General features: G+C 39.7%; 1 protein-coding gene across 11 annotated transcripts in view; it reads right to left on the bottom strand.

Annotated features, from left to right (window-relative positions):
* LCLAT1 (lysocardiolipin acyltransferase 1) overlaps positions 1–27548 on the bottom strand; it is a 206142-nt gene that overhangs the window by 129519 nt on the left and 49075 nt on the right. For 2 of the 11 annotated variants that reach the window (XM_070069727.1, XM_070069731.1), the window contains exon 3: positions 15297–15437. The exons of 8 other annotated variants lie outside the window; for them this stretch is intronic. The gene's annotated coding sequence lies outside the window, so the exon portion shown is untranslated. Of the gene's footprint in view, positions 1–9540; positions 9635–15296; positions 15438–27548 lie in introns of those variants that run through there. One more of the 11 variants, XM_070069732.1, reaches the window with a different exon arrangement.

A 27548-nucleotide genomic window follows, 5' to 3' on the forward strand; every position in this document is an offset into this window, starting at 1 on the left:
CATTCCACAGACAATAAAATCTCATATATGTCCACTATCAAATACTAGGCATCTTTAGGCAAGACACTGTAGAGAAAAGGAACAATTAGCCTGTGCCTTCCTATGGCATGTCACCAAGGCTGGGAAGAGAAGAATGGATTTAAAGAAGGAAGAGAGGATGACAGGGAGAAAAAGATTGAAGGAGGAAGACAAGAAAGCAAGCATATATTAAATGTCAAACTCATGAGAAATCAGTAAGTGTGACAGTTGTAAAATATTTGAAGTCTAGAGATAGAGCTTTTGACATCTTTTGGTGTCAGATCATTCCCTTGGTATACCAATGAAGAATGAGTGAATGGGGCTCACTGAGACGGCCACCTGTGACAAAGTGAAGTTAAGATTTCCCTTCTGGGACCAGCTGGATGTTCTTTCCATTAGAAAGGCATCACAGATGTTTATGGCACTGAGAAGCAATCAAGATATAGACAAGGCTCTGACCTGGAGGAAGGAGAATACTCATTCAAGCTAAGACAAAAGACAAAGACATAAATAGGCAGACGCTTGAGTTATTCTTTGATACACACTGTATAGTGACTGGTGAGTCATGAGGGAGTTTTCCAAAGTTTCAAGATTTCTGTTGGGGTTTTGTTTCTTCCAAATCATTTCAAACAGTATGAATTATTAACAGAAGATCTTTTTAAATGAAATGTCATCCCATTTTTCTGCATAAATGGCAAGTACACTATATTTCCACATTTCCTGTTATTACACAAGGTTTCCTCATAAGATACAAAAGTTAAAACCACGTACGCCCACACCAAGTGAAACATCACCATATGAAACCATTTCAGCAAAAGCATTACACTAGCTATAGTAAGTCTCCTAGCTCCTAGTTGTTACCTACAAGATAATCTTCCTTTCCAAATTACTTATATTATAGTCCTCAAAATGTTAAACAGTTATGATATGATACCCAAGTGAAATAAAAACATATGTCCACACAAAAGAATGCAAAGGTATTATGTATGGATTACACTCTATTCAAAATAGTCAAAAAGTAGAAACAACTTTCATTTACAAAATAAATGAAAGTGGTGTATTTATCAGCCAGTATTCTACATCAAAACAAGAAATGAAGTATTGATACAAGCTACAAGATGTATAGAATTTGAATACGGTATATTGGACAAAAGAAGCTACCAAAAAAGTCCACCTATTGTATGATTTCATTTATATGAAATGTCTAGAGCAGACAGCACTGTAGACAGGGAATAGAATAGCAGTCCCGTGGGGCTGGGGATAGGGCAAAGGGGAAGTAACTACAAATGAGTATAAAACTTGTTTGGGGGTTAAAAAAAGGTCCTAAATTTAAATAATGGTGATGTCTATAGAACTCTGTGAAGTGTCAAAAGTTACATGAATTGTATGGGATATGTGAATTATAGCTCAAAAGGAAGACAATTAATTAACTGAGGGATTACCAACACATGAATAACTCTAACCAACTCTATCCTAGATGTAATGAATATTAAAGGAAAAAAGTAAATTATAACTACTAATTTCTCAAATATTAGAAAAAGAAACATGCAAGTAAAGCCAGAGGACAATAGGAGATCAAAATCTAAACAGAATGGAATCACCAAAAAAGAGACAGATGCGCCCCTCAAAAAAGATTAGCAATGGCTGTTCCTGTACAACCAAACTGTGGATGACTGTCTTCCTCCCTCTTAACCCATATTTTCTAAGTGTAAAGAGTATTACTTTTACATGCTAACAATAACAGGAAAAAAATCTCAACAACACTTATTTCAAAGAGAAAAGTCAGAAGCCAGGATTTCTTACATCAAGAGGTTGGACAAGGTCCACCACTAATATATTATCAGTGAAGGTACAGTTAGCCACTAATGATAATTACAAAACAGTAAAGACACCAATCCAACGTTTATCATATATAAAGAGTTGATGTTCTGGCAGCAATCTTTTTCTCAAATAAAATCCCAGTGTATCTAGAGGGCATCTAACAAGTCAATTCTAACAAAAGACTTTCCTTCACAAAATCACAATTCTTTGTATTATAATTCTTCAAAGCAACACAAACCAATCACATTATTTCTACCAAAAAAAAATACTATAGTTGTCATTATCTTTAAAAAAAGTTTAAATTATAGAATAGTGTAAACTGAATGAACACACCACTATTTTTCCAAATACAAATATCATTCATAACAGCTTTTTTCTTTCAAAAGACACAAGCAAAGTGAAGAAAAAACTTAAGTCTCTTTCTCTCTTGCAATCTATTCTTCACCCAACAAAGAATAGTTTACCCATAAATGATTCATGCACTGTACTCAAGAGTTTGGCCCCCTAAAACTGTATCCTAAGTTATGTATATGGCTGGCTTTTTCTGTAGAGGAGATCCTGATGTTTATCAGAAGAACTTTGTAACTCTTACGCAGTTAAGACACTACTGCTTTACAAAACCAACTCAACAGCAGCCTAAAATGGTTTTCCACTGGAAACAAACTTGAGAAACATTCTCAACTTTAAAGAAATCATCCAGCGTAATTTTCACTCATGAAATAAATTTGTCAGGTGTCTAGCCAATGAGGCAGAACTAAGGACAAATCATATTTTGTTACTATTCAAGAAAATAAGTTGGTATGTTAAAAAATGAAGAAAACAGCAATAAACACATTACTTACACACACATTACAGATCTCACTAATTTTATTCATGGTAGGTTGAGTTTTAAAATTTGGGGGATGTCTTATTATTCAAGGCCTCATAAAACAGGGAAACAATTTTTGACTTTAAGCATTTCAGACTGAATTTCATCAACCATGGATTTGGGGTCAATGTTACAAATGTTACAGAAACACTTTATTTCTGACTTATCCTGAAAGATAATGACTGAGTTTCGATTCATGTGTAAAAGTATTTTTTGTGCATCTAATAACAGGGTTAATATCTGGAACATCTGCTTTGCTATTAAAACATTACTTCTGCAACTCTTCTTTTCCCTACACTAGCAAAATTCAAAATAAATAACAGATGGAGAATTATCCTAAAGCTCTCTCCATGTATTTTAAACTGTTTAATACAGCATGTTTTTAAAATTAACAAACAGTCCGGCATTGTGGCGTATCGGGTTAAGCTACCACCTGGGACGCCAACATCCCATATGGGTGCCAGTTCGAGTCCCAGGTGCTCCACTTCCAATCAAGCTCCCTTCCAATGGCCTGGGAAAAGCCACAAAGATGGAACAATTGTTTGGGCCCCCACCATCCATGGGGGAGACCAGGATGAACCTGGCCATTGTAGCCATCTGGGAAATGAACCAGAAGATGGAAGATCTATCTCTTTGTAACTCTTTTAAATAAATAAATAAATCTTTAAAAAAATTAAACAAAAACATAGAGGCAAAGTTAATATGGGCACCAATAAGAACATTATTTGGTAACAAAAGCTCATCACACCTAAGAACAGCAACTGCTATTCACAGGATTTTTAAAAAATCTTTTGTATGACCTACAAATATAACTATGCTATTTCATGGACAAAAGTAGGTAGTTTTCAGAACAGTATAATGCGATCATTACAATATGGGAGACATCACTGAAAATTCAGTTAATTTAAAAAACATACTGCCTATAAAATCATATATCATGGAAATTCAGAATTCAAAGAGTCTTTAGAGATAATTTAGCCTAGTGATCTGCAAATCTTTTTTGGCCATAGAACCCTTTATTCTAAAATCCCACCCAAGAAGTCCCATATGTAAAGCAAATAAAAACAGCAGCTCTGAGAGTTGGTTCCTGTCCTCTTCACCTCTTCCTGGCCCTCTCCTCCCAACGGGGTGTCAAAGGACATCATCTGACCCCAGGCAAACAAACTCATATCTCAGATGAGACAACAGAGATCCAGATTCACTTTTGCTTCAGTTCCTTTTCCTTACTGCTAAGGGAATCTCTTATCTAGACTTACTCTTAGTTCTCATACAATCTTCATTTAAATTCTCTCTCTCTCTCTCTTTCTTTCTTTCTCGCATGCGCGCGCGCTCACACACACAATTTTAGAAACTGTAACTCAGAGGACCAGCACTGTGGCATAGTGGGTTAAGCCACCGCCTACAATACTGGCATCCTATATGGGCAGTGGTTCGAATCCTTGCTGCCCTCCTTTTTTTTTTTTTTTTTTCTGAACAAGCAGAGTGGACAGTGAGAGAGAGAGACAGAGAGAAAGGTCTTCCTTTTCTGCTGGTCCACCCCCCAATGGCCGCTTTTGGCCAGCGTACCACGCTGATCCGAAGCCAGGAGCCAGGTGCTTCCTCCTGGTCTCCCATGTGGGTGCAGGGCCCAAGCACTTGGGCCATCCTCCACTGCCTTCCTGGGCCACAGCAGAGAGCTGGACTGGAAGAGGGGCAACCGGGACAGAATCCGGCGCCCCGACCAGGACTAGAACCCGGGGTGCCGGTGCCGCAAGTGGAGGATTAGCCTAGTGAGCCACGACGCCAGCCACTGCCCTACTTTTGATACAGCTCCCTGCTAATGTGCCACTCCCGATCCAGCTCCTTGCTAACACACCTGGAAAAGCAATGAAAGATAGCCAAAGAGCTTCGGTCCCTGCACCCAACATGGGAGACCCAGATGAAGCTCCTGGTTCCTGGCTCTGGCCTGGCCCAGCTTGGCCACTGCAGCCATTTGGGGAGTGAAACAGCAGATGGAAGATTTCTCTCTCCATATTTCCCTCTCTGCAACTCTGCCTTTCAAATAAAATAAATCTCAACAAAAAAAGATAGAAATAGGGTAACTTTTTTTAAAAAGATTTATTTTACTTGAAATGCAGATTTGTTTTTAAAGATTTATTTATTTATTTGAAAGTCAGAGCTACACAGAGAGAAAGAGAAGCTGGCCGGGGAGGGCGGGGGAGTCTTCCATCTACTGGTTCACTGCCCAAATGGCTGCAATGGCCGGAGCCGGGCTGATCCAAAGCCAGGAGCCAGGAGCTTCTTCCAGGTCTCCCATGCAGGTGCAGGGGCTCAAGCACTTGGGCCATCTTCCTCTGCTTTCCCAGGCCATAGCAGAGCTGGATTTGAAGTGTAGCAGCCAGCCTATGAACCTGTGCCCATATGCGATGCTGGCACTGCAGGCATCAGCTTCACCCACTATGGCCACAGCGCTGATTCCAATAGTGTAACGTAAGAGTGTAAGATTAGGCAAAATGAGAACTTGGGTAGAGAATCTGATGCAGATAACTTGCTTGAGTTTTTCAGGGGGTGTTTCTAGAACACTCCAAAACAAGTAAATCATGATACTGAAATATAGGCTATGGGAGTATATAACAAGGGCTGTGTGCTTCTCTTGGATGCTTCCTTGACTACATAATGGTAACAGAACTAAAATCAAAAAGTTTTGGTTTGGATTTCATTTTTTGTGCAATTACTGGGGACTGAACACATGGAGATAGGAGCTGAAAAGAGGAATGTATGTGACATTCCATGTCACCAAGGCAGGTAGTAACTTCTTAGATCCAAGGAAGTAACAAAGATTCACTTTAGAAATTTTGTAATAATATACCCACTAAACAACATTAAAATAGGATCTTTTTTTTTTATAACCCTCAAAAAGGAGGATGCTAGGCTTTAGGCAACACTAAACCACTGTATTTGCATATCACACATTACACAGCTCACAATCACTTTCCCTTACACTCTCATTTGAGCTTATGGCAACACGTAAAAAAGGAAAGGTGAGAATTTTATAAAGAAATAATAGGCTCATGTCCGAAGTCATAAAACCAGAAACACAGGAGCTCTAAAAGTGTGTCTGAATCCGCAGAAGGTACTCCAGGGTCACTGCGCATGCATCCACACATCCAGTGCCTACACACGACCCAGGGGGATGAGAAACCCCATGAATCAAGAGGCAACTCTGCGTGGGCAGAATCAGAGGCTCACAGTACAGCATGCTGCAAAAACACCCCGGTTTCCTGTAGCCAGCGACTTGGCAAGAGCGGCGCCAATGTACAAGCATCAAGGTGAGAATAATACACGGTTAACCGCCTCATGTACAAATGAAAAATGGTTTCATATAAGTATTTGAAAAACTACAAAACAGTTTTGTTCCTAAGTGCTACTAGTAACAAATGTGTAATTCTAAGACAGCAATACCAAGTGCCATCCAACAATCCCTGCTCTGCCCTCTCCTCTCTACTCCTGCTTTCTTCATCTACAGAATAAGAAGACTTGATCTAGATCAGTGGTTCTCCATGGGACAGCACTACACCTCACTCGAGCACTGTGGGTATCTGTGGGAGATTTTTCCTTGCTGTCTTATAGCATAATCATACTTCATATTCTATTTTCCATTATTTAGCCTTTTATTACAGCTTAAGAATTGTATCAATTTATTTAAATTATGGGAACAAAAATTTCATTAACAAGAGAGAGTACTAAAGACACTAAAGAGAGTACTGGAAATATTATGAAAGAGAAACTTTAAGTTGAGAGAATTAAGAATTCATAGATGAGACGATCTCAGAGGTTCTTTCCAATTGTATTATCTGATGATTCTATAAATATTTTGAACACTAATAATGAGACAAACAACACTGATAAAGAGAATGCACATGATAATTTGTGGCAAGAACAAAATCTTCTGAATCTGTTTCTGCACTTTATTAAATAATTAAATTTGTAGGAAAGCAATTATATCCTATTGCCTAAGATGATATATGTCAGAACACTATGTACTTTGCTTTTACGAAAAAGCCAAGAATGTCGAGAAGAAATCAATCTTATACTAGACTTATAAATACAAGTTCAAAAGGAAGCCCTAGGGTTGGCAAAGATCTAGCCCATGTAGCCCAAAAATCAATCTCAAAAATCACATTTTAGAAATCAGTAAGATAAGTAATTGAATATACTTCCCTCTACTCCCAAACAGAGAAATTTGGGATGAATTTTCCCCAAAAAAGATTCTAAAAAAGTTACTGAAAGAAAAGGTGATTCTTTGAGGATCAGTTTTCTCATGGGGTAAGGGAAGATCCAGATATCACAAAGACATGATATTCCCTTACTAAGCCATTTCAAAGTAAATGTAGACCATATTATTTATAAGACACACATTTTTTGAATTGACAGAATGCCCACTACAGGCAGGTCTTAGAAATGAAGGCTCCCCAAAAAGTTCATGGAAAAATATGTACTATGAAAAAACCGATGAATGGATTTCAATTTTTTTGTACCAAAATAAACTTACTTTCAATTCCATTTTCTCCAAACTTTCTGAAGTATTCTCACACAGATACATATATTTATGTGCACGTCTGTTTAACATTCATAGGTATGTACTTAATTTTTAAAATAAGATTTAATTGCCGTAACAATCTTCACAGTAGGTATTATTGTCCATTTTTACTTAAAAGGAACATGAAGTCAAAACACATTAAATAATACAGGGATTCCCATCAATCAGGACCACAGGGAACAATGTCTTTAAAAATAAGTTTAAAAGCCTTTGAGTGAGAAGAAAAAGTTATCAAAAATTACACAAACTTGACTGGGTAGAACAGTCCAACTAATATTCATCTACTGACTTAATACATCTAAAGCTATTTTTTAAGGTCCTTAGTGCCTCTATGTTCTGAATACCTTCATGGGAATTCTTATTGATTTTCTATATTTTATCTTATTTGACAGCATAATTGAGATTATTTACCTGATTTCGTAGCTCCCATTAATCCATTCTATAAAGGAAGAAACATAAAAATGACCCATGTCCATTAGGGCTTAGAGAGGGGAAGTACCCATAAAGGGACCCTATAATGCTGTATTCTGAAGTAATGAAATTAGTCTGTGTCCTCATCATGGTAGGGGTTACAGAAATGTATACATTTATCAACATTCATAGACACAAGCAAAAATAGGAAAAAGTCAGTTAACAAAAAAGTTTAATTGCATCTCCTTAACAGCATTATCTTAACATGTTTGGTAAAGAATATTCCTCCTGTATTCCACTCTCTTTCAATGCCACAGTTACAGGGTAAGCTATTAGCTCATCAAACAAAATGACTTCATAGAAATATCTTAGTCCTTTGATAATTTACTTTTCAATGTAGGTTCCAATGAAAATAGCTGCAAAATAATCTTTCTTTTTATTTGACAGATAGAGTTAGACAGTGAGAGAGACAGAGAGAAAGGTCTTCCTTCCATTGGTTCATCCCCAAAATGGCTGCTATGGCCAGAGCTACACTGTTCTGAAGCCAGGAGCCAGGTGTTTCCTCCTGGTCTCCCATGTGGGTGCAGGGCCCAAACGCTTGGGCCATCCTCCACTGCTCTCCCGGGCCACAGTAGAGAGCTCAACTGGAAGAGGAGCAACTGGGACTAGAACCTGGCGCCCATATGGGATGGCGGCGCCACAGGCAGAGGATTAACCAAGTGAGCCATGGCGCCGGCCCCCAAAATTATTTAAGACATCAGTTAGTTCTCCTAGTCTATCAACATTTAAAAATTCAAATCATTATAACAAAATCAGACTTCACCCAAGTTACTTTACTCAAGTTCGAGATTTCCTTATGAGTTCCATTACATGAAAGTCAATATTAAGTAATAAGAAAGTCTACATTAAGTCTCTATCCAACAACCATTTCAAAATCAGGAATGACAGACAATTTACTGAGTAGCTACCTCCATAATGTGCCGGCTATGAATGCATTCTCTTTAAACTGGCTTAATTCACTGGACAATCTCACCTCCTCTGGGAGGGAGGTTATCTTTCCAATTTTACAAAGAAAAATATGAGGCTCAACAGGTTAAACAATGTACCCCAAAGGGCCAATAAGATCGTGGAGTCAAGATAAGCCAGAACTTTAAATTAAGACTTTTAGTGTACCCCATAAAAAAGGACATTAAGTCATTGTACACAAAATTTACAAACTTAGAGTCAGTACAAAACACTCATCTGTCATCTCTAAAAATGGACAAGTCTCAAATATCTGCTCCATGACATAAAATTCTGCCAGCCAGTCTGAGATGATGCTAATAATTCATGCACTGGATTTAACTAGCAACAAAGAAAGTAAGCTCCTAAGTTTTTCTTATCACAAAGAACAAAAATATCTAGGATTTCAAGTGAAGAACATAACTTATTTATAATGCCAACATATAAGCAGCAACTCAAACAGAAAGTGTCATACACCCAAAGCTTTTTTTTCCCTCCCAACTTAAAACTTCTTAAGGAGCTCAAACTCCTACTCCCAGAATTCTAGGTCTTCTATAGTGTAGACCCAAATTCATTTCCATAATTTCCCCTACTTGGCTTCCTAACATTCCCTCTAACCACAGCAGAAGTCTCTTCATGGCCCAAATTCAACTTATACCTCCTCATGTCTAAGCATTTCCTCCTATATCCTCTTTGCTCTGCTTAAGAAAATTCAATTCATCCTACCACAAGCTGAATTCTCTCCTCCTACAGTAACCCTTTCTAAACTACTAATTCAAAATAGTTTCCTTCTTTTCCCAGAACTCGTACAAAACCTTACTGTCCATTTGCAATTACATACTGTTACTGTGTTGAATTGGTATTTATTATTTTCTCATTTCTAGTGAGCAGAGATCTGTGACATCTTTTCTTGAATCAAGAACAGCATCTCACACCTAGGGGCGGCATAAAACATACAAATTTTCAAGTTTTGGGTTACAAATTAATTTAACACAGTTCTTGTGTTAGTCTGTTTTCCATTACAATAACAAAATACCTGAAGCTGTGTAATTTTAAGGAAAAGAGCCTTCTTCAGCTGACATCTCTTGAGGCACAGGCCACAGCTCTGGGGATAGCCCCATTGGCTTACCACATCCTAACAGGTGGCATCTGGTGGAAGCACATGCAAGAGGGAGATCACATGTCAAGACAGGAAGCTCTCCCAAGAACTAAGCAGGGATCCCATAAGAACTATCCAGGGATCTCGAAAGAACCACAATAATCCATTTCAAGGACATACCCTCAATGACCTCCTCTGAGGGCCCATCTCTTACAAGTTTCATCACCTCTTAATGTCACCACACTGAGGACTAAGTTCCACCACCTGAATCATTGAAGGACACATTCAAACCATATCCAAACCACAGCAGTACATAAACAAGGGTCCATCCACATCGTATGTACAGTAAAAATATGTTGTGCAGGTGGGCATTTGTCATGGCACTTAAGCTGCACTGGGGACACTGACATGCCATTTTGGAGTGCCAATGCTCAAGTCCTGGCTCTACTCCCAATTCCAGCTTCCTGACAATGCACAGTCTAGGAGACAGCAGGTGATGACCCAGTACCTTGGTTCCTGCCACCCATGTGGAAGACCCAGATTAAGTTCTAGGCGCTGCGCTTTGGCCTGACCCAGATATGGCTGCAGGGAGCATTCAGGAAGCAAACCAATGAATGGGAAGACCGATCTGTCTCAGCCTTTCAAACAAATAAAAACTCAACAAAGAAAAGGGCATGTATGCTCAACCTAGCTATAGTACTGCAATTTGCTTTTCAGAATAACAACACTGAAAACATGCACTCATTTTTTTTTTCTAAATTAAAACCTAAATGGTTTCTTGGCAAAGAAAATTCTATATAGTAAATCCTTGTATTTCCTTTCAACACCACTCATTTAAAGTTTATTAGTTATTATTTGGACATATACACAGGCTGAAAATAAGGTATAAACAACCAACCTTATATGTGTTGTCTATTAACAACAATTTTTCATTCTTAGGAAATTAACAAAAATCTACAAACAAAATATAAATTACAAGCAGGCACTAAAGCCACTTTCTAAGCTGGAAAAAAAAAAAAACAGCAGGTTGTGCATGCACATACAACTATACTAAATCAGAAGAGTCAGAAGTATAGCAAATCATAAGGTCTAACAAGGCAATACAACACCAAATCTGGACCCAAATTGTATAATCTAAGACTAATTTCATTATTCACTATACTAACTATGGAGCCTTAAAAGCAAGTAACCTAACTTAACCATCAGTGATAAAAGTACCTACTTTATAGTATTAGTGACAGTATTAAATGAGTTAAAATACATAAAGTGACTAAAAGAGCACCTAGTAAATAGTAAGTGCCCAATAAATATATTACTACTACTAACTATACTACTACTACTGCATTGTTTCAATTAATTTTTCAAATATACTTCACCTATAGCTGAATTGAAGACAGTATATTTACAGGCATACATAGGTTTACCAGATTTGTGCTATTTTTCCTTTTTCACCAGATTCCTACCCATAGGAACCACACATTCTTTTTCTCACATAGAACTCTCTACAACAGCCCTTCCCAGTAGGACTATGACCCATATATATTAATTTTAAATCTTTTAGTTATATTTTTAAAAGAATACACTTAACCCATGTTTGAAACTTTATCATTTTGACACATAACCTACATTATTATTTTTTATTTATTTATTTGACATACAGAGTTAGACAGTGAGAGAGAGAGAGAAAGGTCTTCCTTCTGTTGGTTCACCCCCAAAATGGCCACTATGGCCAGAGCTAGGCTGATCTGAAGCCAGGAGCCAGGTGCTTCCTCCTCGTCTCCCATGAGGGTACAGAGGCCCAAGCGCTTGGGCCATCCTCCACTGCCTTCCCGGGTCACAGCAGAGAGCTAGACTGGAAGAGGAGCAACTGGGACTAGAACCTGGCACCCACATGGGATGCCGGCACTGCAGGCAGAGGATTAACCAAGTGAGCCAAGGCACCGGCCCCCATAACCTACATTACTAACAAGATGCTTTATATTCATTCCTTCATACTGAGCTTTTTAAATTTGATGTGTATTTTGTACTTCGTGCACATCTCAATTCACAGTAGCCATGTCATAAACAGCTTAATGGTATCTGAATCTAGCAGACACTATGTTAGAGCAGCTCAATACATTTTTGTATATGGGAGTTTCCAAACGAATGACTACAAGATAAACATATAAAATCTCTTTTTTTAAAGATTTATTTTACTTGAAAGTCAGAATTACACACAGAGAGAAGGACAGGCAGAGAGAGAGAGAGAGCAAGAAAGGTCTTCCATCCGCTGGTTTGGTCCCCAAATGGCTGAAACAGTCGGAGCTGTGCCGATCCGAAGCCAGGAGCTTCTTCTGGATCTCCCACGTGGGTGCAGGGACCAAAGGACTTGGGCCATCCTCCACTGCTTTCTCAGGCCATAGCAGAAAGCTGGATTGAAAGAGGAGCAGCCGAGTCTCGGACCGGCGCCCATATGGTATGCTGGCACTGCAAGTGGCAACTTTACCTGCTACACCACAGCGCTGGCCCCATGAACTTACAAAATTTCTATGCTGAGTTAAAGCAAGCTTGTTGAGGGGTAGGCATTTGGCACAGCAGTAAAGATAATGCTTGGCATACCTGCATTGCATATCACAGTGGCTGAGTTTGAGTCCTAGCTCCATTTCTAATCAAGCTTCCTGGTAACATGTGTCTTGGGAAGCAGCAGTGATGGTTCAAATACTTGGGTCCCTGCCATCCATAAAGGATATGTTTTGAGTTCCTGGTACCCAGTTTCACCTGGCTCAGCCCCAGTCATTCCAGCTAGCCATTTGAGGAGTGAACCAGAGAATGGAAGATCTCCCTCTCCTTTCCTCCCTCCCTCTCTGTCTCTGTAACTCTGCTTTTCAAATAAAAATAAATAAGTAAACTTAATTGGGGCTGGCACTGTGGCACAGTGAGTAAAGCCACCATCCACAGTGCTAGCATCTCATATGGGCACTGTTTCGAGTCCCGGCTGCTCCACTTCCCATTTAACTTCCTACTAATGTACCTGGTGCTGGGTGTTAGTCCACCTGAACGAGGATGGACTGGGCCCGAAGAAAGGTAAGTGCGCCGCTTGCCCGTTCCCCAGCCTCCCGATCCCGGAGACAATCAGACGCAGCGGGAAGTCAAATCAGCAAGCAAGAACTCCATTTATTGGCACGTGGCAAAGCCTTTTAAAGCACAAGACCACATGATTACTGGGGCAGGGCTTAAGGACCAACCAATTACTTAAAAGGTCATTTTACAGGGTGACTTTTTACAGGACCAGCCATATGTCTGTACACTCATCATCAGTTGCTACCTCCCCTGATGCTGCATGGCCAATCAGCTTTGGTGGTAAACGACTTTGAACACCGCCCACCTTACTTCCTTTGGGCGCCATCTTTGAATTGCCATGTGTGCCTAATTTCCCTTCAGCCACCATCTTTGAATTGCCTCCTGTGCCTAATTTCCCCACACCTGGGAAAGCAGAAGATGCCCCAAGTCCTTGGGCCCCTGCATCTGTGTGGAAGGCTTGTTTGAAACTTCTGGCTCCTACCCGTCATGGCCATTTGGGGAGTGAACCAGCAGATGGAAGATCTCTGTGTTGTCTTTCCATCTCTCTCTGTAATTCTGACTTTCAAATAAAATAAATAAATGTTTTTAAAAGGTTTATAAAAAGAAATTGGATGCTTAAAGTGCTCCACCCAGATCTCCCATGTGGGTGCAGCAGCCCAAGGATTTGTACCATCTTCTTCTACTTTCCCGGGTACATTAGTAGGGAGCTGGATTGGAAGTGGAGCAGCTGCTACACAAACCAGTGCTCACATGGGACATCAGAATCACAGGTGGTGGCTTAACCCACTGAGCCACAATGTTGCCCTAAGAGTCTAGTTTCTCAAAACACTTCTTTTGAGATTTATTTATTTGAAAGGAAGAGTTAAAGAAAGAAAGCAGGGGGGGGCCGGTGCTGTGGCGCAGCGGGTTAACACCCTGGCCTGAAGCGCCGGCATCTCATATGGGCGCTGGTTCTAGTCCTGGCTGCTCCTCTTCTGATCCAGCTCTCTGCTATGGCCTGGGATAGCAGTAGAAGATGACCCAAGTCCTTGGGCCCCTGCACCCACGTGAGAAACCCGGAAGAAGTTCCTGGCTCTGGATTGGCGCAGCTCCAGCCGTTGCGGCCAATTGGGGAGTGAACCAGCGAATGGAAGACCTCTCTCTCTCTCTCTTTGCCTCTCCTCTCTGTGTAACTCTTTCAAATAAACAAATAAATCTTTAAACAGAGTGAGAGTGAGAGAGAGACAGAGACAGAGACAGAAACAGAGACAAAGAGAACTTCCACCTGCTGGTTCACTCCAGAACTGGCCACAATGAATAGGGTTGGGCCAGGCCAAAGCCAGGAGCCAGGAGCCAAGAGCCAGGAGCCAGGAGCCAGGTGCTTCTCCCAAGTCTCCTGGGTGGGTGCAGGGGCCCAGGGACTTGGGTCATTCTCCACTGCTTTCTCAGGCACATTAGCAGAAAGCTGGATCAGATGTGGAACAGTTGGGACTGAAATCAGCAGCCATACTGGATGCCAGTGCCACAGGCCATGACAACCTGCTGCACCATAGCACTGGCCCCTGAAATACTTTTTATTTTTCTTTTTGACAGATGATGAAACCCAGAGAAGTAAAATAACTTAGTGTATCAGTAGGGGACTATGTAAAACCTGAGTCCCAAGCCCTCCTACAATGAAATTTATTCCTCTTCAATGCCAAACTACCCCTAAGTTAGCTGAAGCCTATGTTCAAATTATACTGGCTTGAATCTGAGCTTGGCTACTTAATAACTGTGAAATATCCAACCTATTATTTCATGGTATGAACACGGGGTGATTAGAGCAGTAACTACTCATCAAGGAAGGAGACAAGAAAACTGGATGAGTTAATATCTTTTAAAATGCTTACAACAGCAACTGGTGCACAGTACATATAGTTGGTACATACTGGCCATTATTAGTTACTCACAGTAGACTGACAGAGGTATATTAAGACACCTTTGGATTTAGATACAAATGCTTCATCTGAAATCTAAGTGTGTGTGTGACCAGCTTTTTTTGCAACATTTTAGGCATAATGGCAAGTTTCTGATACACAAGCAACCAGACAGTCCTGATGGTTCTCTTAAGTCAGGCTGAGACCAAAGGGCCCTCTGACCCCTGCCTTCCATAGACCTCCACTCTCAGCAGAGTTCCTCTTCCGCCTTGGACCAGAGGAGACAGCAGGAGTCTGTCCTGTACCTTGCCTCTGTGGGGAGAGGCCATGAAGAAGCTCCACTTCTTAGAGTGGAGATCCCTCCCTTTATTCCACACTGGGAGTGGGGAAGGCAAGATCACATTACATTTCCTATTATTTTACTCCCATTTTGTAAGCTCAGTCGTCTCTGCTGAAAGACCATACATGTGGAGACGGAAAATCCGGCTACCAGATTTACCTCTGAAACACAAAATTCATCTTCAATCAGATTAAGATACTTACCAAGGTCACAGAGCACGTCAGCGGCAGAGTTGGGCCTAGATCTAGAGACAGTCAAATGTTTTCAACTCCAAATGAAGATGAGGTCATCTGCTAATATCAGTACAATGGTAAACTGGTCAGGTGGCAGAGAGAGAAAACAGACTGAAAGAAAAGTTTGGACCATAACTGTAAACATGGAATAGAATCTCAAGGCTCTCCTTAGGGTCAATGAGAAGCTGCCTGTAACAAGCAGCATTTTGTAATTTCTTGCAGAAAATAGTGATGGAATTGGAAAAAGACTGAGGAGAGAATTCAGAATTGCTTAGACTCCAAAACAAGCTTTGCACTCACTTGTTACACAACTGAATTCCAGGACTCCTGCCAGCTCTAAAACTCTCAGAATCTAGGAAAAGGGATCTAAATGCGGCCTGGTTGGGTGGGAATCAGGTGTACGAAGAAAACAGTTATTGGGTGCTAAAAAATATTTCCAGAGGAAAAATGAAAGATAGTATCTAGGAGTCAGAATCTTAAAAAAACAAGATCCCGGCCGGTGCCACGGCTCACTAGGCTAATCCTCCGCCTAGCGCCGCCGGCACACCGGGTTCTAGTCCCGGTTGGGAAGCCGGATTCTGTCCCGGTTGCCCCTCTTCCAGGCCAGCTCTCTGCTGTGGCCAGGGAGTGCAGTGGAGGATGGCCCAAGTGCTTGGGCCCTGCACCCCATGGGAGACCAGGAAAAGCACCTGGCTCCTGGCTCCTGCCATCAGATCAGCGCGGTGCGCCGGCCGCAGCGCACCGGCCACGGCGGCCATTGGAGGGTGAACCAACGGCAAAGGAAGACCTTTCTCTCTGTCTCTCTCTCTCACTGTCCACTCTGCCTGTCAAAAAAAAAAAAATAAATAAAAATAAATAAATAAATAAATAAATAAAAACAAGATCCCAGGGAGATAGCCTATAGCAGCTATGCTGTTTTGAAGATAAATCATTACAAGGAAACAGAAAGAAAGCAGGGTTCTAGGGGCAATGTGTCAGACAACTGTCATGTTGGGATATGGCTGCAAAGTCAGCTGTCTCAACTCCAAACCAGTCCCTACAGAGCACGAATCCAATCATCTAGTGTTTCTTTAGCAGAAAGCTAGGAGGATCGCACATAAATGACCAGATGTTAGTGTTGCAATTTTTAAAAACTTACAGCCAAAGCAATCTTGCACAAATTTACTAATATTCATAACCATCACTGTGTTCCAGAGGCTATGGGCCTAAATGCAACACAGTTCATGAGACCTACTGTAATAACTACTACACAGCCAGCTATTTCTACAGAGAGCAGTAAGGAGAAGAAGGGTTTTTCCCTGCGGGGATGCTGACCCACAAAACATGGATGTTTTTCTTATTAACAGCTTTATTCACATAGCAGAAAATGGTATGCTATAATCCACATACATAAAACCCATTCCATTCAGGCATACAACTCAGGGGTTTTTAGTTTACTCAGAGCAGTAACCAACAAGCACATGCATTTCAGACCACCACTGGGCTGAGGGGCACTGTGTGCCCCTCTGCTTAGGCTCTTTATCCAGAGGGCCACATGGTTTACTCAACTGGTTCAAGTCTCAGCCCAAAGGTCACTTTCTCAGGAGACCTCCCCTCACCATGCAATTGAGATCTTTTTTTTTTTTTTTAACATTTTACTTATTTATTTGAGAAATAGAGTCACAGACAGTGAGAGGGATAGAGAGAGAGATAGAAAAAGGTCTTCCATTTGCTGGTTCATTCCCCAAATGGCCTCAACGGCTGGAGCAGAGCCGTTCAGAAGTCAGGAGCCAGTATCTTCCTCCTGTCTCCCACACAGTTTCAAGGACCCAAGCGCTTGGGCCATCTTCTACTGCTTTCCCAGGCCACAGCAGAGAGCTGGATCAGAAGTGGAACAACTGGGACTTGAATCGGCACCCATATGGGATGCCAGCACCACAGGCGGAGGATTAGCCTACTGCACCACAGCGCTGCCCTGCAATCGAGAACTTAACACCAACCCCACAGAACACACTCAGAGCACCATCCATATCCCCCACCATCCTTCTACCTCACACCCTATCTTATTTTTCCAGACACTAATCACATTTAGCATCTCAAACATTGCATTTATTTTCTGCAAACTCCAGGAGGGCAAAAAGTCTTGCCTGCTTTATTTACTACTGTGCCTTGTCCCCCTCTCCCCAGGCCTACAACACGGCTTGCTATAAAAGTTCAGTGTTTGCAGAAGGCAGACAGGGAGTGAGAGGAAAGAAAAGGAGCAGCTTCTCCACTCCGGAGTCCACTATCTAATGCTTGTTTCCCATTTATTAAATTGTGGGTTTTCTGTAACATTGTCTCCTTTACAATGAAGAAAGCCTAATGGGAAACTTAAAATAAATGAGGCGACCCAAATTCAACACTATTGTGGACCCTAATATCTCTGCTCTGAAGATTTGTTTCCAACTTCTCATTCCTTCAGGTTTTTACCAAGTTATCTTAGCTCTGTACCATAGGAAATACAAAAGAGAAGACAGTCACTTACTTCCAAAGACCTGCCGACCATCTAGGTGAGCAAGACATGTCAAATGCATACTGGCGTTTTGTATTTGACTTGAAAAAAAAAAGTAGACAGCAAATACTTGTACCCAGTGAGTGTCAACAGACTTGGAGAGAAAAAAAAAAAAAAAAGATTTTCTAAGTGAACGAGAATAGTATGCAACCACTTCCTAAAGGAAGCCATGTTGTTAGAGTCCAAGTAACTGAGGTAACAAACAGGACCAAATGTGTAACGCCCTCCTCCATAGTTATTTATTGCCGATGTAGCACTCACATAGTAAGGAGGAGAATGTTGGGACAACCTTCCACAGAACATTCAGGAACTTAGGCGGCTTGTGCACAGCTGTGTATTCCCCTAGTGTAACCTCATGGTACACATCCGTCTGCCAGAAAATGAAGGAATATGGAAGAACACAACATCATTTCCTGTCACATTCCATCATCTAAAGCACAGTCAGGTGGGAAATGAGCACTCGCTCCCAGCTCTGAAGAAAAGGAATGCTAGTGACAGCTAGTAGTCCCTGCTGCAAGAAGGGTTTAAACTAACTAGGAAGGGCAGGTGGAATGTAACCAGGAAGGAGGAAACCATATGAACAAAATCCGCTAAGTCAAAGCTAAGCAAGAGTCTACCAGGGTGAGAGGGCAAACTGACTAGATTCTAGAGACAGTAAGACAAGGTAGACTGGTCAGGGCCATGGTTCCCAAAGGCTAAACTGAAGACCCATCCTCAATATGTGTCCAAATGTCTACCAGTCTACACTGAAGTGAGAAAAGCACAAGCTCATAACTTGTCAATAATACGAACTTAGTATTATTTTATAAATCAATTTTCTGTGACTTACATATATGTCATATAAAATGAAAGTCTAATGCTTTTTATATTAAAAATGTTTTAAAACATGTCAGTTAAGGCCATCAACAGTATTTTCTGTGATAATATTCTTTCTTGACTATTATAAATTCAGTCTTTACCCTGAAGGCAATAAGGATTGACTTCAACGTTCCAGTTTATTATATATTTTAATGCTTTCACCTTCCAGTTTATTATATATATTTTTATTATTATAGCTTTTTATTTTATTTTTTAACTTTTATTTAATGAATATAAAATATTATATATTTTTAATACTATAATATTTTCTAACAAGCCTTTATTGCTTTTGGAAATTAGAAAAGACTTGCTCCTAAATATTCATAAAGAGTTTATATATAAGAAGCAAAAGTTACCTGACAGTAAACAGAAAGGCTTATCAGGTCACATGTATAAAATATATGCTCAAAAAATTGAAAAAAATTATTTGACTTACCTGAACTCAATTTCAAGCTCTTACATAAAAATGAAACATATATGACAAATATCAAATTCCAAAAGAGAATTTAGGAAAGCAGTTAATTGGCAAGCTAGAAAACAATCTGTTAAAGCATTAAGCAATTAAAATAACTACTTTTAGCCTAAAAATGGCATAAGATATCATTCCAATCACTTACTATAGGTTAAAGGGAGAAGTATTTAGTTACTATTAAAAATAGTCATAAAAAATGTAAAATGCTCTTTTTATTGAGAAATTCCAGCACCATCATTCAACTATGAGATAAGAAGAATTTTATTGGAATAAAACAGTGTTAAATTTAAAGACTAAAGAAAGCAAACATTTAGAAACTGTTTCTGACAAATGGAAATATGAGCTTATTAAAAGCAGAAAGCTAATTCCTAGTATAATGAAACCATAGTTCCATGAAAACTGTTTCTTCTACCTTCCCTTCTACATGCCATTAATGTCAGGGGTTGAAAAAGATGATACTGCTCTGCAGGCCACCTTAGAAATGAAAAGAAAAAAAGCTGTCAGAAAAATTAAAATGCTACAAATTCCATTTACCGGAAATCTGGTGTACTGCTTCGGTAAGTGCCAACCACACATGTAAATGTCAGCCATACAGCTTTCCAGTCAGTTTAGAATTATTCAGCTAAGGGGGACCAAACCAAATGAAGTCAACCACGCATGGAAAACATCTGCAGATAATTTCTAAAGTTAATGGTTTCCAATAGTAGTATATATCTCTTATCATAAAGCTTTCCATGGAAAAGATTCAAGTGTACTCTGCTGGAAGATCAGGCTGAGTTAAGTGAAATTATTATTTTAAAAAACCACTACTACCACATAGCAATCTGTTAATGTCCAGATAATTTAATTAGTCAGATTCTAAAGAACTTTCTGCTTCAGTAGAAGTTAGTAGATTTTTTAAAATTTGATATCACATACTATGAGCATAGTAAAAGATAAATAGAATGAATTTCAGGCTGCTGAAATTCAATTTACCACACATTTGGAAAAATAAAATCACATCTGATAAGCAGATTAATTTAATCATTTGAAGATGGAATCACTTTTTAAAAGAATGCCCAGTAAATATGTTACTAAATGTTATGCTCTCATACAAGTGTGTAAATAGTTATATGCCCTGATCATACTACCTTTAGTCACATTAAAATTGTATGGCTCTAGACGAAGAAACAGAAACTAGATTTGTATTAGGGATTTTACTATGGACAACACAGCTCTTGCCCACAACACTCTTCTAGTGCTATTAACTTACAATTACAATAAAATAAAACTGGCTAATAGCAAAACCAAGAGATCTATGACACTGAAACAAACACTAAAAATTTAAATTAAGAATCTCAACTAGGATCACAGAATACAATAAGTAAATAGATGAAAAAATTATTTTGGAATGAAACCTGTTCACCTCAGAATGATTGATTTTGAGAAGGCTATAATACTCTAACAACTTTAAAGTATTTTAAAAATTCCTTTATGGCAAATTCCTACAGAGCCTTCAGCACATTCTACTGATTATCCTCAATAATTGGTAAACAAATCTGCAAAGTCAGAAAATGCATTTGAGTTTCTGAAGCAAATAAAGTCACAAGGGTCTTGCTGTGAAGATGACAGATCAGCAAGCAGGGTCATCTGGACTTGGTGGAAAAGGAAACTAATTTTCTTGGAAGACAATCTTAGAAAGGCAAGGCCCCCCACAGCAACTTCTCTGAAGCAGGATTCTCATTTGGATACAAATATAACTCAATTGTACAACTAAAATCTTGTCCAATACTCATTTTACCAATGGGAAAACAATGTTTCCAACGGGGCTAAAAAGTTGACCCAAATCACTACTTTGCTCAGTGGCAAGTTTAAAAGCCATGTCCTCCAATTCCTAGTTCAGTGCTTTCCCACATGCTAACTGCCTACAGACTCCAAGACTTGAAAAGAGGAAAGCAGACTCCCTTTAAAGCCCATTAAGTGTTCTTTGTCTTAAATGCAAGTTAGCACAAAGAGGAATCTCCAAAATTCCATTAAAATGTGCAAATTAATCTTAAAATGCACACACACACACACACACACACTCAGTGAAACAAATTCCAACTGTCATGGAGAAAGCAGGGGAAAATTACAAAAAAAAAAAAAAAAAAAAAAAATCACTGAAAAGGGTGGATGATACACTAGGCCAGGTCCAAAGCAGGCAGGATCTAAACTAGGTCTGTCTTCTGAAGCCAATTTCTTACAGCTCAAACTATATGGATGTGCTTTTTTTTTAATTTTTTTTTTTTATTTTTTGACAGGCAGAGTGGACAGTGAGAGAGAGAGACAGAGAGAAAGGTCTTCCTTTGCCGTTGGTTCACACTCCAATGGCCGCCACGGCTGGTGCGCTGTGGCCGGCGCACCGCACTGATCTGATGGCAGGAGGCAGGTACTTATCCTGGTCTCCCATGGGGTGCAGGGCCCAAGTACTTGGGCCATCCTCCACTGCACTCCCTGGCCACAGCAGAGAGCTGGCCTGGAAGAGGGGCAACCGGGACAGAATCCGGCACCCCGACCGGGACTAGAACCCCGTGTGCCGGGGCCGCAAGGCGGAGGATTAGCCTAGTGAGCCGCGGCGCCGGGCTGGATGTGCTTTTCTAAAGCATTGCTTTTAAATCAAGGAAGAGCTGTCATCACCCCTGCTTAACAGTACCTGTTGGACATTTACCATGCCAAGCACTCTGTTGCATTACCTCCTTTAATCTTCACAGCCCCGTGAAGGCTGGCACATCACATCCTCATATGAAAGACCAGGAAACTGAGTGCACCAAGGTTAAGTAATTTAACCAGAATCACAAGGCTCAATAGGCTGTATTTTCCAAAGATGGCTATAAAAATACCTTCCATTCTATATATTCTCCTTTTTCTTAACAAACTTCTTAAACAGTGTGTTTCACAGGGGGAAAAAAAATGATATAGTGCAGAGTTCTCAAATATCCTGCACCCAGCTTCCCTATTAACACCTTACATTAGTATGTTCCATTTGTCACAACTAATGAATCGCTACTATTTTATTTTTATTAACCCAAGTTTGTTCTTCGGCTTTTACCTAACGTCCTTCTTCTGCACCAGGGGTCTATCAGGATACCCTATTACATGGAGTCACCATGTCATCCCAGGTTCCTCTGAGCTATCAGAGTTTCTTGGACTTGCCTTGTTTTTGATCGCCTAGAAAAATGAAAAGCTGAGACTGGACCTTCAGTGTGTCTTACTCCAAACGGGGTAGTTCTTAACCACATGCCCAGATAATTTCCTGTAACCCAAACAATTTGTCCCTCAATTGTTAAAGGCCTATGTGCTTATCAATGCAGTGGGCTGATGTGTCACTATGGGAAAGTACAGCCCACAGTAATATTCCCTTCCAGTAACTGCATTACTACAGTATATTCAAAAGGATATATGAATGAACTGTCATGGTATACAAGCATAAGATCATGTAACTCCAAAACAAAATGTGAACCCAAAAATATAAGTAGCATTAATCCCAGTGATAGAACCAAGCAGGCTATATATCACCCTATTTTTAAACAGCCATACATCCTTTCCACGTTGTTATATAAATACATAAACTACAGACTTTTAAAACTAAATAATTCCTATTGGCTTTCATGTAATGGTAAGAGTATTTATAAAATGTTATTAGATTTATTATACAGATTTTAGGATTAAGTTGTAGCCAGTGCTAATTATAACATGCCTGGAAAAAAAATCTAACCTACACTGATTAAAATCTATTTATAAAAGGAAAAATCTAAACCACAGAAATAGTGCTTAGTTTAGAACAAGAACATGCACATAACTGCCAAATTCAATCCCTATTTAGATGCCTATCTTACTGAAACACTGTAATTACAAAAAACCAAAATGAATTTTTAAGTGTTTCAAGATGAAATAGTCTTTGCACAATTTTCAAGGCATATAATTACTTTCCTGAAAAGGTAAATACTTGAAGCTTTAGTTTATTATAACACTAACACTAGAAGTTAACACAGGTTGAACATTCAATTTTACTCTAAAATGGGAGCCACCTATGAAATTCATAATCCCTTAAATTAACAAATGTTAACCAAAGAAAAAATGATAATTGGGAATCAAAGGCCTAAGATAACTTCCTGTAACCACTTATGGATAATCAAGCCCCGAGCTAACTGAATGAGTCTGTAAGACTCCCATACATGCATGCTAGGGTAGCAAAGTATACACCTCAACTGGCAGAGAGGTGCATCATCACCACACACAGAGTCTCCACTTCTTCGCTTCCCATCCCCTCTTCTGTCAGCTACAGTCAGCCTTTCGCCTCTACAATTCCACTGAAACCATTCTGGTTAAAAAGTCTACTTCCATGTTCCCATGTTCAATGGCCATCTCTCTGTCTTCATGCTTCTTCTCCCCTTGGCAGTATTCCACAGGCTCAGCCGTCCCTCCGTGAAATGCTATCCCCCCTTGGCTTTCAAGGGGCACTCCCTCCAGGGCTGCTGCTGCCCTCCCTGAGGTCCCCCTGCTGCTCCTCCTCTACTGGCCCCCCAGAAGCTGGTACTTCCTACCACCCAGACACCAGTGGCATCCTAGGCTCTATCTTCTTCCTCCAGGTTGCCTTTCTGCGGATCTTTATGAACAATCCTTTCCTCTGCTCTCTAGACTGACGGATGCATTACCTGACCCTTGGGTGTCTAGTAGTTTCCTCAAACTAACACACCCAAAGTCAACATAAAGAATTCCACCTCTACTTGTTCCATTGCTCCCAATGTTTCTTAATCTCAGTAAATGCTATCAGCATCCACCCAGATGCTCTTTATTTGGATTAAAAGTGTCAAATTTAAACACTAAAGAAAGTGAACTTCTAGGAACTATTTCTGATCATGATGATCAGCTTTCTGATCAGCCTAAAGAAGCCAACTTCACTTAAATGAACTTGAAAATAGTACTAAAACACCAGTCTTTAACCACTATAAATAAAAACCTAACATGGAATAATTATTTACAAACTACATCCTCGGCTCCAATCTCAAGCATTAACTCTCACAAACTCACTCCCATCTCCATCTTTTCTCCCAGATTCCTCTGTGGCAGGCTTTTCCCTAATGTTTTAGTATCCCACACCAGCAATTCATTTTATGTTCCCAAATCCTGGACCACAGAACTCAGACCGCAACAAAATCCCTCATCCCTATTCCTCAAATACCTCTTTGAGATTTTTCACTGCAAGAAAAATTTTTGGGAGGGGAGAGAAAAAAATAAGAAAAACAAGCAGGAGAAAATAATAAAATTCCAAGAAATCTTAAAGAAATTATTCCATTTTCAACAAAAGCTACATGGGATCAAATAGGATTTTTCTAAGCTCCTACTTTCCTATGAAACATTCTTCTCCAGAGTCCTGGTCAGTCCTTCAAGACTTATAAAAATCCAAAACCAGGTATTTCTGAGTGTCTCTCCTTCCATTATGAGAGCTTCCTATCTGATGTCTTCTCACATTCATTTTTATTGACATTCTAAATGCAACGATATGGTGGCACATGGATAACATCAAGTCTTCACCTAAGAGGCTTGTCAGCCTATCAAGGTCACCATTAATCCATATACAAGTTACAGACTATACACAAATACTTCGCAGCAAAGAACTGGTTGCAAAAATGGATACCAGACAAGCTTCCAGAAATGAGAAAAATATTCCATATGTATCCCCTTGTTATGTAAGGCTCATCTTATCTTTCCAAATAAGACTGAAGATTCATCCTGTGTTCTGCCTACACAACACTGACCTGAATACACCATAAACGGGCACAATCCAGACTATCAAAAAGTCAGCTCTAATTTGGTTCCATTAATTTCCTTATGCTTGAAGAGATCAAATTCCACGTAGTCTAGATCATGAAAACTGAAAGGACAAGCACTAAACTGGCCTTCAAATCCAATGAAAAGGTAGGTAAATGACTCAGAAGACCAAGAGAAACCTAAGTCACAAATACCCTCAATGAATTTTTAAGCACAGGAAGGAGCCTAAGGAATGTGCCTCTCTAAGTCTCAAAGAGTCTCAAAGTCTCTGCCTCAAAGAGTAAAATGTTCCAGGAAAGTAAGAAGGTAAGATTATGATTCTGTCAAATAAGTCTTTATATAAATACCTAATGTGTGCCCAAAACTCAAATAAACTGCAAAACTCAGGTACAAATTATTAAATATCAAACCATATAGCAATGCACCCAAAAAGTAATGCACAGTAACCTGACACAGACACTAAACTAAGTACTTTACCAGAGAGCTCTCAATCCATAAACAATTGAAAATTACTTAACTTACCCACTACTATTTTTACATAAGTTTCTACCACTTACTGGGTGACCTTGGGCAAATTATTTAACCTCTCTCTCTGGGTCTTAATATCTATACTAGTGAAATAGTACTAAAAATAGGACCTACTTCAGGATGATAGTGGGGATTAAATGACAAATTAAACTATTTTGAGCAGCTCCAAGAACAGAGTAAATGTTCAACAAAGGTTAGCTACTGTTGTATTATTTTCTCCATATTGATGCTTAAGCTTCCTGAAATCATGTCCATGGCTGATACTATACAACCCCAAACATCACTAAACAGCCAATTAGTGCTCCACATTATTGGTTGAGAACTAATCAAAACCTTAAAACTGAAGGAGACTTATTAGACATGTCAGTTTGAGTTAATTCAACAATAACACGTAGAGAGGAATATAAAATCATTTTTGAAAAAATGTGCCATTTCCACAAAGCATATAGAAATTATAATTTCTAGGATGTTCCTTCTGAAGATTGCATTATATGGATTACTGTCCCTGAAAAATGTTTCTGAAAGGCCACTAGAGGACATCAAATATTGGGAGAAACTGTAAGAAAGAACCATTAAAAGGAAAGAATCGGCCGGCGCTGCAGCTCACTAGGCTAATCCTCCACCTTGCGGCCCCGGCATACCGGGTTCTAGTCCCGGTTGGGGCACCGGATTCTGTCCCGGTTGCCCCTCTTCCAGGCCAGCTCTCTGCTGTGGCCAGGGAGTGCAGTGGAGGATGGCCCAAGTGCTTGGGCCCTGCACCCCATGGGAGACCAGGATAAGTACCTGCCTCCTGCCATCAGATTAGCGCGGTGCCCCGGCCACAGCGCACCGGCCACGGCGGCCATTGGAGGGTGAACCAACGGCAAAGGAAGACCTTTCTCTCTGTCTCTCTCTCTCACTGTCCACTCTGCCTGTCAAAAAAAAAAAAAGGGAAAGAATCATTCAGCATTTATTCTAGCTAATAGAGAAATATTGCATCCAGTTGTGTAAACATGCATGCTAATTCAAAAAGTATTCTATTTAGATGTGCATTATAGTTTTAGAAGGAATTAAAATAAAGATTTTGATGAGTTAGGTCATAAAATCACAGTACTATGCTTACATGTTCTAGTGTATAATCCAGATTACTCTAAAGCCTGAGCGCTTTCCAAACCCACCGTATAGCCTCCCAATAATTTTATGCAATTTTAATAATTATATGTTTATAAAAGAAAAACATAAAAGTCAAATAACATTTATTATTGCTCCTTGAAGCCAGACTCCAAGTCACCACTAGCTACCCCAAAAGACTTAATGCCAAATGGAAAATTCTAAGACTAGAATGGGAAAATCCAATTCTTGATCTTTGTATAACCAAATAATAAACTAAAACGAAATTATTTTTACAAACTCATTCATTAACAAGATCACAGTACAACTGTAAGTTCATCAGGTACCAACATGGTCCAGATGCTTACTCATTACAAATCACAGTAATATGCACAGGAAAACACAACTGAAAACTAGCACACCCATTTTCATCAGATTCTGCTCTATATAAGCTATTTTACAATTCTGGAAGCCATAAATAACTGACATGCAATTTTTTTTAATATACATTTTCTATAAACTTTTTTTATTCATTACTTCAAAGTCAGAGAAACAGAATTGGAAAGAGGGACAGAAAGAGAGAGAGAGGGACAGGGGGAGAGAGGCAAAGGGACAGGGAGAGAGCCTCCATCCACTGGTTCACTCCCCAAAGTCTGTAACTAGCAGACTACTTGAAAAGAAATAGGAGACACTGAGGCTTCAGCAGGAAACCGTCTTTATATTGCCAGGGTAATGCACAATACCTGAATGCTCAGTTGCATTCCTACCCAAAAGGACTGAGTATTTCTCTATACATGTCTTTGGTTCCTCTGTCTCCCTTAAATGGCTATATACACACATTTGACTGGATGTTCTCATGCTATATAGGTATATAATTATGCAAGGGAACATCATTACTGTTCATGTTTAACTAGTTTCCCTTAATGGACCTAATATTTCTTCCCCATACATAGTA

Source organism: Oryctolagus cuniculus, chromosome 2 (assembly GCF_964237555.1).
Source record: "Oryctolagus cuniculus chromosome 2, mOryCun1.1, whole genome shotgun sequence".
NCBI lineage: Eukaryota > Metazoa > Chordata > Mammalia > Lagomorpha > Leporidae > Oryctolagus > Oryctolagus cuniculus.